Below are 15,853 nucleotides of genomic sequence, written 5' to 3'. Positions count from 1 at the left end.
CTAGGCCCTGTTTGGATATTCTTATTTCATCTGAATGGAAACTACCACAGTATGAAGACTAGGAAAATAAACAGCCATTGGGTTAGCCTAGTGTCTGCACCTCTGGATCCCAATACAAGAGCTCAGAATGGGGGTATGTGTGAGCACCCTGAATTCTGAGCACACTCAGAACAGAAATGCTTACTCATGTCTCAGCTGATCATTCCCCAGCACCGTCTGCTACACAGTTGTTGGGTTTCTGAGTAATGCATGTAGATCCTTTATTTTAGAGTGTCTTTTGGATTCCTGGACAAAATTCCAATGTGTGTGTGTGTGTGTGTGTGTGTGTGTGTGTGTGTGTGTAGACAGGAATTCTCAGACACCAGCAGGGTGTCTGATAATTCAACTCAATCCGGACACTGTCTACCTAGAGACAGCATCAGAGTCCATGGATCAATATCTCAGTCCCACAGAGCGCCCTCCACTTCAGACACCAATCTTGAGTCTAGGTGGTTATATGTGTCACCTACAGGCTACAAATCAGAGGTTCCCAGAACCCTCTCCTTGGGTTTGATTCTAATTTGATAGACCAGCTCACAAAACCAAGGAAACGTGCTTACTCGCTAGATTACCAATATATTAGCATGCCTTCCACAATCATTTATTCTTTCTGCAAGTATTCATTGACTTTCTGCTATCTATACTGTTTGGGTTGTCACAGCTTGGGGAGAGGGTGGAGGAAGGGTTGGCATCAAGTAAGCAAAGGCCAGGGTAAGATGCTAAACATCATCCTACAATGCAAGGGACAGACCCCCAACAAAGAATCATCCATCCCAGTGTTATCAATGCCAAGGAGGAGAAGTGGTGGGACTTTGCTGAATTTATAGGACAGGCTATAAGCCTGCTTTTGTGTCTGTATTACTAATAATATATATATATATTCCGACTGAGGTTGCTTTGATTGTAATACACCACTGTATAGCAACGTTGTGAAGACTTACAACTTTTCTACCTCTAAGTATGGAAGATTACCAACAAATATCTTTTAAAAATTTGACCAAATTGCCTCACGCCAATTTGCATAACCTACTACAAATTTCCTTCACCCTTTTGGACTATGCCATGTTCTATTTCATGTAGTTGATGCTTCAAATGGCTAAAAGCAGAAAAGGAAGAACATGAGGAATGAGGTGATATTCTGTTACGTAGCAACGAGATTTGGGCAACCTCCCCAGGATTCTATTGTTAATGCTTGAATATTACATTGTCTCATTTTATAGAGCCCTAAATTAAACATAAAAATAATTCCAAGTACTGTATTTAACTTTAATCTGATTACTTTAAAAGTAGCATACCAATTGCTTAAATTAAACAGATATTTTATCAACTGGGTTTCCTGCTAATTATGCTGTTGCTCTTATTAAAAATTACCCCCTGCAGCGTCTGTTCCAATTTCTGTCAAACAATGAAAAGGCTTGTTCACATGTTTTTATTTTTAGAATAAACTGTACAACAAAGAGAACCCGTGAACATGTCCTATTAAAATAAGTGTTTCATCATGAAACAGCAAATTTACAGATCCTGTAAATCTAGATTTAAGCACATCAAGCCTTTTAAACTCAATGACTGACTTATGATCGGTGTAAAAACCACCCGTCAAAGCTAGAGAGTGCATTTAATTATTTACAAGCCTGTTTGGTTATAGCAGCTGATTTAGGCACTTGTTTCTCCTTCTTGATTTTGTGGGAAAGTGTTAATATGAAGCAACATAGCCAACATTCATTAAATTGTGAATACAGCAGAATAGTAAGCACCATAATGTTAGTACTGGGAGGGCCTCAGCAATAACCTAGTTTAGTCCTTGCACTGTGCAGGCAGGGGAATTGAGGCCCAGGGATGAGACATGCCTGGGACCCAGCAACACAGAAAATTTATAGTAAAGCTACAAATATTATCCAAGGTAGGCATAACTCCAAGATGGCTCCCAATGAATCCAACTCATGTTTAATCCTCTGTCCTGTGACTATAGTATGTTCATTCAGTTGATTGCATTATTGTATATAACAAAAGTGAAAATTTTATAGATGTAATTAAAAACTAATTGGTTGACTTGAAGTTAATTAAGGAGTGAGTATCCTAGGAGGTTTGACCTAATAAGACAAGCTCTTTCAACCAGGGTCTGGAGGTCAGTGACTCAAAGCAGTAGAGATGCTCTCTGGTTGGCCTTGAAGAGGAAAACTCCAAATATTGAAGAGAAGACTGCCCGGCTGGCCAGAGGGCAGCCTCCAGGAGCTGTGAGCTTTAGTCCTACAGGCCCAAGCATCTACATTCTCCTGCCCACCAGTGGGCTTGGAAGATGCCCCTGAGCCTTAGATGAGAATGCAACCACAGTCAGTGCCTTGATTTCAGCCCTGGGGACCCTGAGCAGAGGGCACAGCTAGAGTGCACCCAGACCCCTGACCCATGGAAACCATAAGTTTTTTTAAGTGTTATTGTGGTTAGTGCCACATCATAGAAAATACTACAGTAGTCTTGGTCTATGACTTTCCTCTACTTAGAAGGGCCTCTCTCTCCTCTCTGGGTCACACTGACAATTCTTAGATTATTGATTGGGATGAGGACACAAATTAATAGAGACAAGCCTAAGGGTTTCATGCACTTCATGCCTCCTCATACACACCATGCTGTGGAACTCCCTAGTTCATGCCCCACTTCTGGCCCTCAACTGAGCAGTGAGGGGGAAGCTCAGCAGTCCTTGGCCTTGTGCTGACTTTGCTGTTTTGGTCTAGGAAGCATCAATAAGAATAACTGTATGAAAAATTAAAACAGCCAAGAAAATTTAAACCCATGAATTTATACTGACTCTAAAGACAAAAATCAAACTAAAAATCCTCATTAAGAAAAAATCTTTGCATCAATTTAGGGGACCAATTCATTATTTTAAGAACGTTAAGTAAAGAGAAAGAAGGAAGCATTAATCCTGTCTCTCCTATGTGGGCTGGGCGTCAGGGTAACTAAGTACCTGGTGAGTAAATTTCTTCTCAGTGAATGAAGAAAAAATGATAGAATCCACACATCACTATTTTAAAAACTTCAGTAAATTATTGAAGTAGACAATGGCCATCAATGGCTACTAATATCATGAAAAGAGGAGAAACACAGACAACATGTGCCTTCTGAAGGACAGAACACCATCTATTAAGTCACTTTGCCAAAAAGGGTGACTTTGACAAAAATTGAATCTGCAAAGGGACAAGCCTCTGGAGATCTAACTACCAATTGGCAGGAAATACCCAACGCAGAGGACAACTGATAGCCTCCAGAAGATGCACTGATCCAATCAGATGGTGGTCTCCACAGCATCATAAATGACAGGAATTCCTTAAAAATAAACTTCAAGGAATAAAAATAAAGAGAGTAGAAGAATGCACAATTAAAAGAGACCTAAGAGACATATCACTAATTGCAATGTATAAATATTATTTCAACCTCAATTCAAAGAAACTATAGACATACAAATAAATGCACACACACACATTACATATTTATACCATTGGGGACATTTGAACACTGTATATTTTATGATATTAGGAAATACGAATTATCACTATGTTCCTCTCTACCTCCTTTATCCTACTGAGTCAAATAATTCTATTAAACAATCTCCTAGCAGCATGTACATCTCCGCCAAAGCATCGTAATGGTAGCAATTCCATTTACATTTGGCTGGGGATTTTATTAACGTGCGACTCCCGATGGGGACCTGGTGTGCTTTTGTTTCAGACCTTACTCATAAGAAAGTGTTTAAAATATTGAAGTGCCAAGGAAATGGAATAAATAAAATGACTCAAGGACAGCCAACCAATTGCAGCTAAGTAATTTATGTGTAAAGTGGCATTGAGGAGCATACACAAATAAGGAAGAGAGAGAAAATGATAATGCACACAGGGTATATTTTTCAAAGGCCTGTAAAGATGGATATATGCAGTGGAGCCAGCATACCAGGCTCCTCGCTTGCTCCAGGACAGAAAGAAATTCAGTCCAAGGATTTGTACTGAACCAAGTTACACAGCCGAGAGTCTGTGACAGCCGAAGAGATTCCCAGGGGCCTGCACAAGTGCAATGGCCCCATCGGGGTCCAGATGGAACAAGCCACAGCCACCAATGGGTGTCATCAGCAGGACTTCACTGAGGGTCCTTGTTCTCTTCGCGGAGGGAAGCTGGAGTGGGCTGGAGAGAGGGGAAAGAGGCGCATCAGCTCTCTTGTCGGAGAGTATTTCCTTTAAGCAGAACTGAAGTGTGAACCTCTCCTGTCTGTGTTATTTATTACCCCTCATGCACCTTGCATCCTCTAAATTCAGAGAATTTTCATGCGAGTCTAAAGCTCTGACAGCCTCTGTCATCTGAGGAGAAAGAATGGGGGTTTGGGACAGTTTCTATGAGCAAGGCTACATAATTAGGAACAAAAATCATTCTGGGTCCTTACCTGAGGGGTGGGGGGAGTCACACATTCAAAATTAATTTGGAAAATAAACCCTTCTTTATGAATAAGTTGAAAATGACTCTACCATACTGATGTTTAATTTTTACCTGATGCCACAATAAAATCAAGACAACCTGGTTTCTGTTTTGAGCAGACATAGGTCTAGTATGCACATCTTAAGAGAAAAATATCTTCAACATATTTCTACAGAAGGTGGATTATCAGGGATGAGGTGAGGGTACATGGAAAGGACCATATCAGTAGAAAGTTTTTCTATTTTCTATTTTCCTGAAAAATTAAAAACAGAGTAATGACGAATACAAAACAGCAAAAATATTATCCTGCAATTAGGATTTATTCCTTCTAGGACCCTGTAATATCTCTGTCTACTGTCTTGTATGATAAAATCTTTTGCTTCCAGGCCTCTGAAAATTGAACAAGCCTTATGGCTTGTGTCCTTGGAGAGGGAATTCTGTGTTTAAGCACTGGAAGCTTATAAAATTAACCCATCAAACAGGTCATCTTTTTAATGAGATAGTAATATTTTATAATGATCACACTATAACACAGTGAGAACTCTCTACCCTGCCAGGGCTGCTGAAAATGCACCTTCTGAAAAATGCCTTAAGATAGCCTCAACCTTTAACCACTTACTCCTCCTATAGGGATCTGTTATTATTAAACTACTAGAGGCCTGGTGCATGATATTCGTGCACAAGGTGGGGGGGGGGGTCCCCTCAGCCCAGCCTGCACCCTCTCCAATCCGGGACCCCTTGGGGATCAGGCCTAAACCGGCAGTTAGACATCCCTCTCACAATCCTGGACCATTGGCTCCTAATCGCTCACCTGCCTGCCTGCCTGGTTGTCCCTAACTGCCCTCCCCCCCCTTGCCGGCCTGATCGCCCCTCACTGCCTCTGCGTGCTGGCCTGATCACCCCTAACTGCCCCACACTGCTGGCCTGGTCGCCCATAACTGCCCCCCACCAGCCTGGTCACCCTTACTTCCCCCCTTGCTGGCCTGGTCACCCCCAACTGCCCTTCTCTGCTGGCCTGGTCACCCCTAACTGCCCCCCCTGCCGGCCTGGTGTCCCCTAACTGCACCCCCCTGCCGGCCTAGTCATCCCTCACTGCCTCCCCTGCCAACCTAATCACCTCCAACTCCCTCCCCCATGCTGACCTGGTCACCCCAACTGCAAACCCCCAGCCGGCCTGGTCGCCGCCAACGTCCCCCCCTGCTGGCCTGGTTACCTCTCACGGCCCCCCTGCTGGCCTGGTTGTCCCTCGTAGCCTGCTGTTCAGTCATTTGGTCATCCCTCACTAACCCCCTGCCAGCCTGGTCATCCCACGCAGCCTGTTGTTCAGTTGTTTGGTCATCCCGCACTAACCCCTGCTGGCCTGGTTACCCCAGGCAGCCTGCTTGTTCAGTCGTCTGGTCATCCCTCACTGACCCCCCTGCCGGCCTGGTCATAGGCAGCCATCTTGTGAGGGCGAGAGGGTTAATTTGCATATTATCTCTTTATTATATAGAATGAAAGAGGAAAACAAAGACACACCTTTGTGTGAGGATATTAAACCTACATGCTAAAGAAAAGGGGACTGCTGAAATTGATGTTTATGTATCCATGTGATGTCATGCTACACAGCCATGAAAGTAAAATGTCTTCAAAGACTACTTATTGGCATGGGGAAATAATTCTTATATAATGATGAATAAAAAAAGCAGAGCTCAAAATGCAATGCAATCTCAATAAAAACTGTTATATATACATATATAGAAATATATATATATGTACATAAAGAAATAAAAAATAAATACATAAATATATAAGTTAAATAAAATAAAATAAACAAGCAAATAGAGGGGAAAAAAGAATTTAAAATGTACTTATCTTCTATAATAATAAAAGTATAACATGCTAATTAGACCAGACAGCAGAATGACCTTCTGGATGTCATTTCAGATGTCTTTCCAGATGAAACCTCGGCAACGGGGGCCAAGGCAGAGGCGGTTAGGGGCGATCAGGCAGGCAGGTGAGTGGTTAGGAGCCAGCAGTCCCGGATTGCGAGAGGGATGTCTGACCAGCAGTTGGACATCCCTTGAGGGATTCCAGATTGCGAGAGGGTGCAGGCCGGGCTGAGAGGAATCCCCCTCCCGTGTATGAATTTTGTGCACCAGGCCTTTAGTCTATAATAATAAAAGCATAATATGTTAATTATACCAGACGTCCTTCCAGACATCCTTCTGCACGATCTTTCCGATGAAGCCGGGGCTGTGAGGGAAGCCCAGGTCCTGGGTGCCTGCCAGCGGCCTGAAGGAAGCAAGCCTGGGTCCCAGGTGCCAGAGGGGAGCTGGTGCTGGCAGCTAGGGGAAGGAAGGCCTATTCTTGCATTAATTTCGTGCATCAGGCCTCTAGTCCTAATATATATAAAAACCCAGGGTCCGTAATGACCGAAGACTCAACCAAACACCAGAAGTCGGTCCTGTAGTCAGTGCTGGGTTGCCATGGAGACCCAGCACTGACTGCTGCCACTGCGGGCATGGCAACCCAACACTGACTGCTGAGGGGGCTGCAGATCAGGCCCAGAGAGAGGCCCAGAGAGAGAGGCAGGGTCTGATCTGCAGCCTCCATGGCAGCAGTTGATCAGCCCTTGCATCTCTCTTTCTCTCCGGACTTCGCCAGCAGCTGCGTCTCTCTTTCTCTCCAGACCTCTGCAGGGGCTGCTGATCAGCCTTGCCTCTCTGATCAGGCCTGGAGATAGGCCCGGAAATGCTGACTGGCATAGAAACCGACCAATCAGAACCAAATCTGGGTGAACTATGAGGAGCCAATGGCTGCCTAGGAGGCAGAGCTTCTGATGCTTCTGAGCTTCTGATCCTTAATTTCCACTGAACTCATAAAGAGAAAGCTCCCAGGCACCTAGAAAGCCTTTTTCATCAGAAGGAGATGAAATATATAATCCCTGTATCTGGACTGATAGCCAGCCATATGCACTATACTGCCAAACTGGTCATTAAAAATTGAACCACTTTCTTACACCTTACAGCAAATAGCTGTTGCCCTTAAAACTCCTCCTCAGCCCCCACCTTAGATTCTGCCTTCACAGTTCACCCAGATTAGGCTCTGATTGATCCCTGTGCGATCGAGCCTAAACCAGTAGTCGGACATCCCCCAAGGGGTCCCTGATTGGAGAGGGTGCAGGCTGGGCTGAGGGACACACACACACACACCCCGTCCACAAATTTTGTGCACCAGGCCACTAGTGTATCTATAAAACATTACCAGGAATGAACAGAAGTATTATCTGGTGCTGTAGATATTTTTCTTTTATATTGTTCTTTTATTCTTTCCCAGCATTTTCTACAATAGGTTTTGATTGCTTTTTATATTTAGAGCCCAAAATAAAAATTATCAAAGGAAAACTGGAAAATACTACATGGAATATATAACTCTGTATTAATGAGAAATCCAACTTAATAATAACATTCTAATAATGAGAAAATGAACTTAAAACAGAATATCTCATTTTTCACTATTGTAGGTAATTGGGATTCTTTTTATGTGTTTATTTATCAGTCACACACTTACCAAAGAGATTTCAGGCATTTAATTGGGAATTCACTGAAGTTGGGTTTATTTCTAGGCACTATCCCTTAATTTCCACTAAACTCATAAAAAGAAAGCTCCCAGGCACCTAGTTTGCCTATAATGAACTAGTTCCCAGAGTCCTGCACTAGAAGGCAATAGGTGGTCATTTCCACTAACAAACTGTGAAATAATGTAAAAGCAAAAGTAAAGTTAAAAAAAAATTAGTGATCTAATACAATTTTTTTTAATTTCTTACTAGAAAGTATTTATTAAATGATACAGCCATGGACTAGTATATTTGTGGTTTCAATCTCAAAAATAATTGATTTGAAGGGGACCAATTATAATATTTTACAATAACTATTTAAGGAATGACATTACATACTAAAAACATTTTTTTAAGAGTCAGGATTAAACCTACCAAAATGTCCTGTCACTACCATAGAAATTGTAAATTAAATTGCCAGTGCATTCACAGGATGTATAAAACATAATGCAAAGGAGTATCTAATACAATTCTTGTCAACTAGTCAAAAACAACAATTAATCGTATTTGCCCATCCATTCATATGTCAATTCACTCATTCAATAAGCATTAACTGAACACCTACAGTGTGCTAGGCCATAGACTATGACTCTAAAAACATAGTACCCAAGAACTCAAGAAACCATTGTGCAACACTGTGCAAGGGACTATGAAGCACGTAAAAGATAAAGAAAATATGCCTGTCCTCACCAGCTAACAGTTGTTTTATGAGCCAATAAATGTATTCAGTAAAAGGGGAAGATCAGCTGTGGGTGGTTGAGACACAGCTAAAGAGTTCCAAAAGAAAAATTCTGGATTTATAAGAAGCTGAATGGGGAACTATAGCCAAGATGCTCTCAATCAAGTAGGGCATATTGCCAAATTACCGAGAAACCCTGATGTAACACAATCAAAGTATATGTTCCCCATTATGAAAATAAGTCTTATAAGAAATAATGCCAATAGGTGACTAAGAGTTATATTCACAACTTCCTAATAGCTATGATGATGCTAAGCCCGGTGCTCTGTCTAGTAGGTACCAGCGCAGGCAATCCGAAGGTGACATATGCATAATGGACTGAGTCACGATTGTTGTGGAAAAGCTTCTGATTGCACACAGCCAAGCTCAGACTCTTTGACTTGATGTGTTTCTGAGCCAAACAGCAATCGATGTGAAACTAATCCACTCGCTATCAAATGAGTAAGAGCAGCGCCATAGCAAACCTAGAAGAAAGAAATCTTCAGCATGAAAAAGGAGGGAGGGAGAAGAAGAGGGAGGGAGGAAAGAAGGCTAAAGAAAAGTAAGCAAAGGAAAACCAAACACTTCTTTCCCCCCACATCACTAGTTAGATGCAGTTTCAGGAAGTTACAAGTAACTAACCCTAAAATGGTTCTCTAGATTGTTACTTTTCCTTTTCTGATGCCTTTATAGATGTGCTGCTCCAGCCACTGCTCAGACTGAGTGCCAGTCATCTATCTGCACACGCAAGGCCACCCTGCTGCCCCAAGCCACACCTTTCCTCCCTGACCTGACCCTAGGTCAGAGGGTCACAAACTATGGACCCAGAACCACCAGCAGCTGCACCTGAACTTATTGGAAATGCACATTTTCAGGCTCCATGTCAGAGCCACTCAATGAGAAACTCGGGGGGTAGGGTTCTAGAGTCACTTTTAACAAGCCCCCTCAGGTCATCTTGATGCCCAGAAAATAAGACAGCCTCCCCCCACCCCATTCCCTGCCCCAGATTCCTAGAATCTTTGCCAAGTGGAGAGTAGGCAGAGGGCACCATCCTCTGTAGGTTGTTACCTGGCTGCAGGAAGTCCAAGATGGGAAGCGATGGGCCATATGCCAGCTGTGGCTTACAGATATAGATTACTTGCCATGTACTTAGTAATGCATCAGCAATTCCACTCCTGGGTGTAGAGTCCCAGAAATTCTCACACAGGTCCAGACAGACCATGTATAATAAGTTTCACTGTCGAAGACTAAGAATCAATCTATGTGTCCATCATTGGGGGACATAAAAGGTAAAATGTGAGGGTAAGAAATCAACAGAGATGGATCATTAATCCCTAGTGCCAAAGGAACAGAGGTTAATTTTGCAAAAAGAACCATGTCAATCCACCTGTGTTATTTTGTGTTATCCACGTATATTAGACTAGAGGCCCGGTGCATGAAATTCATGCATGGGGGGGTCCCTCAGCCCAGCCTGCACCCTCTCCAATCTGGGACCCCTTGAGGGATGTCCGACCACCCGTTTAGACCCAAGGGATCAGGCCTAAACAGGTGGTCGGACATCCCTGTCACAATCCAGGACTGCTGGCACCCAACTGCCCTCCCCTGCAGGCCTGGGTCCCCCCCAACTGCCCTCCCCTGCAGGCCTGGTCCCCCCAACTGTTCTTCCCTTCAGGCCTGCCTCCTCCCAACTGCCTTCCCCTGCAGGCCTGGTCCCCCTCAACTGCCCTCCCCTGCTGTCCTGGTCCCCCCAACTGCCCTCCCCTGCAGGCCTGGTCCCCCCCAACTGCCTTTCCCTGCAGGCCTGGGTCCTCCCCAACTGCCCTCCCCTGCAGGCCTAGTCCCCCAAACTGCCTTCCCCTGCAGGCCTGGTCTCCCCCAACTGCCCTCCTCTGCTATCCTGGTCACCCCTAACTTCCCACAACTGCCCCCCCCCCTTGCAGGCCATCTTGTGGTGGCCATCTTTGTGGTGGCCATCTTGTGGTAGCCATCTTGTGGCAACCATCTTGTGGTGGCCATCTTGTGTCCACATGGGGGCAGCCATCTTTGACCACATGGGGGCTGCCATATTGTGTCTTGGTGTGATGGTCAATTTGCATATTACTCTTTTATTTGATAGGATAGATAGCAATCTACATCAACTAAAAATACATGTATGTTTAATAATACTAGTTTTGCAAGAAGGCACGTGAACAAAAAGGTTCAAGTTTAACACATTTCAATGGCTGCCTAAAGGTTGAGTAGGCAAGTGAGGGTGAACTATGAGGGTAAAATCATGAATGAAAGAATGAATGAATGAATGAATGAATGAATAACAAAGAAGAGTCTTATAAGGACCAGTGATAATAATATGCCATCATCTGAGAATATGATTAATTCAAGGCTTTTGAATCAAAGAATGAGGGCAAGAAGAGAGAGAGAGAGAGAGAGAGAGAGAGAAAGAGAGAGACAGAGAAGAGAGATCTATCCCAGGGCACATAGCTGGTCAGTGACAGGACTAGAATTTGAGCACAGCTTTCTATATCAGAATTTGAACCCGTTAACCCATTACCTTAATTGAGAGCCAAGCTGCCTTCTTTTAATGTTGCCCTTGATGAAGGGTTTGGATCATGTATGGGTCTCCAAATATGGATTTGTTCATTGTACCACTGTTTATTGAATGTCTAATATGTCCTAGGTTCCATTGGTAAGCAAGGCTGGCACTCACAGTCTAATGGGGATCCCAGGACTTGGCTCTGGAATATTACTTTGTCATTACTTGTTAACTATGTGTATCACCAGGGCAAAAGGCGATAAAATATCCAAACAATATTTCCTGGCAATCCAGATGTTCATTGGTTTCTTCTCTGACAACTGGAATCACGATGGGAGACCTGAGAGCTAATACCTAGAGCTAAGAATATCTCCAGCAAGAAGATTTAAAAACATTAAACAACAAAATGATCAAGAACCAGGAGTCATGCCACTGGCTATTTTCTATGCAGCAAGAATACATGGACTCAACAATACACAGCATTTCATTAAAATGCATACCAAACTTGTTCTGCCATTGGGGTAGAAATTGGTAATCATCATGGAGATAATCCCTTGTTCTAAATGGCCCTTTACAGTTGAAAAATATTTTACTATCCTGTTTTATTTGAACTTCACCATAGGCAAAGCAGGGCCCATCGTGTCTATTTCCTTTCTGTGATGGATTACCTATTCTGAATGTGTTTAAAATCAATTATTTGAATTTTATTCTTGCCTGTTTTAATTGAGTGTACAACCACCATTTTTCCCAGCCTTCAGCCAAGGCTTCCTATTGGAGGCTGTATTTAAAGGCAAACAAACAAAAACATTTCCTCTTCATCTTACTTTCTACTTCCTTTTATTCTCTCTATATGTGTCTATCCATCTCTCTTTCTCTCTAATCTCAAATGCATCAACCATAATTTTAAATTATTTTTATTTTATTAAATTCAGAGAGGAAGGGAGGGAGAGAGAAATAGAAATGTCAATGATGAGGGAGAATCATCGATCGGCTGCCTCCTGCACCCCCACACTGGGGTCAAGCCCCAACACGGGATGTCCCCTGACCAAGATTTGAACAATGACCTCCTGGTTCATAGGTCAACGCTCAACAACTGAGCCATGCTGGTGGGGCAACCATCATTTTTTAATCCCAGGTAGTTGCTTTTATTTGACCCTCCATCTAAATTTCATAAATTTTCAATGTTTTCAAACACAGTAAAATCATAGACATGAGCCATTTTTACTTTTCCGCATCTGAGAGCTCTTTTTAATTGATGGAGAAGCTTTGCAGCAGGTGGGATTTTGAAGAAATTAATAGTTCTGGTTATAAACCATTATCACAAACACATCATAAAAACATGAATTTGACAGACCAGAATCATAACACTCAGAGAGAGCATCACTTTGAACCCAGGCTTATTGGGGACACGGGCTGGCTGGCTAGTTGGCAAATTTTCTTTCCAAGTTCATATCTCTGGAAGACTGCTGGCCACTGAGGGTACCTGCTCCAAGGCAGGTGTGTTGCCAAGTTCAGCACTGAGCCAGGGGAATCTCTTGATTCCTGGGGGAGCTGGTAAAGGGAGGGTGACTCATGTGGCTTGGACTCAGCTGCCCAGCTGCACAGACTTCAGCTTGCTCATCAGTGCAGGACAGAAAAGGTACTTAGACACCTAGAACTTTCTGGGGGATAACCAAGTAAAGCACTTACACAGACTCTTTAAATGACTTTGTTCTTGGTCATTTTCTTTTTAACTATTCTAATATTTTCCTCTAAAACTATATTACATCAACACTCAAGTTTTATAACATTTCCAAAATTAAGTTACACTTGACAAATGATGTATTATATTTTATTAGAGGCCCAGTGCACAAAATTTGTGCACAGGTAGGGTCCCTAGGCCTGGATGGCGATCAGAGCCGATCTGTGGGGCGACCGGCGGGGTGACCCAGAGAGGGGGTGCCCTGCTGGCACCTGCCTTGGCTGGCCTGGGGCCTGCGGGCTGGTGGCAGCTCTTTCGTTGAGTGTCTGCCCCCTGGTGGTTAGTGTGTGTCATAGTGACTGGTCATTCTGCCATTCGGTTAATTTGCATATTAGGCTTTTATTATATAGGAATGTGTCTCTGCCCAGCCCCACCCTCCCACTCCCATGGCCCACTGTCCACCCTCCTATCCCTTCCTCAGGCTCTACTTTGTTTTCCAGTCTCAGCTCCGACCCTGTTTCTCAGGCAAGCCTGACCAACCTCCCACAGCAAACACTCCCCCAGCTCCCATTGTGGTAGCTGGCATTCATTACTGCATTCATAATGGTTTTTCACATGGCCTTTGGTGATTATTTGATCAATGTCCATCTCCTCTGGTGGACTGTGAGACCAGGAGGAAAAAGCCTGGTGTGTCCTCAATGCCAGGCACTCGGTGCAAGTTCAGTGACTATCCCTTGGATCAATCGATGGATAAGCACACTTCTGTTAAGACTGACGTGTAAACCCTCACACCCTGAGTTAACCAGCTTTCCCCCTTTCTGTGATGGGTTACCTGTTATAAACAGACACACACACACACACACACACACACACACACACACATCAGTTTGTTATGGCCACAAGCCTCGGTGGGAAGATGTACCAGTGGGTGGTGCCACACAGGAATCACATGGCTTGCATCTCATGCCTGGCCTGCCGTGTGCTCCTAAGTCTCTGCCTCAGCAAATTACCTGCTACAACCCACCCTCCACCTTGGAGCTGTCTCAGGAGCTGTTGAAATTAAATGTTGAGACTATGAATGCCAAGGACCAACTGTAATTTCAGAATGTTTTAAACCACGGTATCTGTAGGCAATCATCTAGGTAGTTTCTGAGACAAATAATTATTACTTTGATATGATTGGGTCTCGACATTGTTCTCACTTTAAATCACCAGTGTTATTTAGGATGTCATTTCTCTCCTCTAGAAAGAATTCACATTCCAATAATATCCCCTGGGTTATACCACAAGAAATCGGGTCATCTGAACATAACATTAAGCCTTTGTAAGGTTTCCTTTAACAACTTTATCGAGATGTGATTTAAGTAAATGAATTGCCTACATTTAAATTATACAATTTGATCAGTTTCAACATGTGTATATATCTCTAAAGCTATCACTACAATCAAGATGAAAAATATTTTCATCATTCCCCCAAATTTGTTCATACCTCATCATGGTCCATCCCTCTCCTCACACCCCACCCCCAGAAACACTGACCAGCTTTCTGTCCAGAGGGATTAGTGATTTAGTGATGTGTCCTAGAATTTTTATATAAATGGAATCACACAGTATGCATTCTTATTGTGTGTGGTTTCTTTCAGCATAATTATTGTAAAGTTTAGACACATTGGCTGTATCGGTAGTTCATTTTTATTACTGAGTACTATCCATTGTATAAATATACTGTAACTTTTCCATTCACCTGCCGATGAACATTTGAATGGAAAAAAAAGTTATAGTATATTCACAGTTTGGGGATATTATAAATACAGACACTATGAATCTTCAAATACAGGTTTTGGTGCAATATTTTTCCTTTTCTCTTGGGTATATATCTAGGGGTGAGATTGCCTGGTCTTAGGATAAGCATAGGTTTAACTTCTTAAAACCAGTCAAACTATTTCCCAAAGTGAATGAAATATTTTACACTCCCCCTGACTGTCAATTGCTTGACATTTCCCCCAACATTTGGCAGAGTAGAGTCACTTCATTGTTATTATTATTACTAGTAGCCCTGTGCATGAATCCGTATGCCAGTAGGTTGCTGCTGCCCTCCTATAGCTCTCCACCCGCTGCCCCACCCTCCTGTAGCGCCCCTCACCCCCCCTCATAGCTTGCTGCCCTGCCCCCTCTTGTAGCTCTCTACTGCCAGCTTGTAGTTCACTGCCCCACCCTCCTGCAGATCCGTGATCTGGTCGTTATGCGGTTGGTTGTTACACCTCAGGGTGTAACAGATAATTAGCATATTCCTCTCTTATTACATAGGATCTTCACCAATCTAATCGATGCGTATCGTTACCTCAGTATGGTTTGCATTTGTATTTCCCTGTTGACTGTTGATGTGAGGTAACCTTCCTTTTGCTTATGGACCATTCATATGACTTATGTGAATGGGCAACACATTTGTGAGTGTCTCTTCAAATATTTTGTTCTTTTTTTGTTGTTGTTATCTGTCTTCTTATTACTGTGTTATAAGGTATTCTTTATATATTCTAGGTGCAAGTCCTTTGTCAGATATTTAATTTGAAAATATTTTCTCCCAATGCAAGGCTTGCCTTTGGTCTTCTTGGTGGCATCTTTCAAAAAGTTTTCATTTTGATGAGATATAACTTATTAATTAAAATATTTTGTGTTATTTGCTTCCTTTGAGTTTTTAAAATGTCTTCCACATTCTTCTTCTTTTTTATCTTTATTGAATTTATTGGGGTGGCATTGCTTAATAAAATTATTTAGTAATCATGGAAATGTATTGGATTCTTCCCCCTTTTTTAGCCAAAGGCCAATGAC

The 15,853-nt window shown here is 42.8% G+C and overlaps 1 long non-coding RNA gene across 5 annotated transcripts in view; it reads right to left on the bottom strand.

Moving 5' to 3' along the window:
• Positions 1-3,858: 3,858 nt before the first annotated feature.
• LOC114231348 (uncharacterized) overlaps positions 3,859-15,853 on the bottom strand; it is a 91,031-nt gene continuing 79,036 nt past the window's right edge. For all 5 annotated transcript variants that reach the window (XR_008557746.1, XR_003617293.2, XR_003617292.2 and 2 more), the window contains one exon: positions 3,859-4,209. This is a non-coding gene — a long non-coding RNA (uncharacterized LOC114231348). The remainder of the gene's footprint in view (positions 4,210-15,853) is intronic.

The sequence above is a fragment of the Eptesicus fuscus genome, chromosome 12 (genome assembly GCF_027574615.1).
Source record: "Eptesicus fuscus isolate TK198812 chromosome 12, DD_ASM_mEF_20220401, whole genome shotgun sequence".
Taxonomy (NCBI): Eukaryota; Metazoa; Chordata; class Mammalia; order Chiroptera; family Vespertilionidae; genus Eptesicus; species Eptesicus fuscus.
The sequence above is the reverse complement of the archived record's forward strand: the minus strand, read 5'-3'. Positions and strand labels throughout refer to the sequence as shown.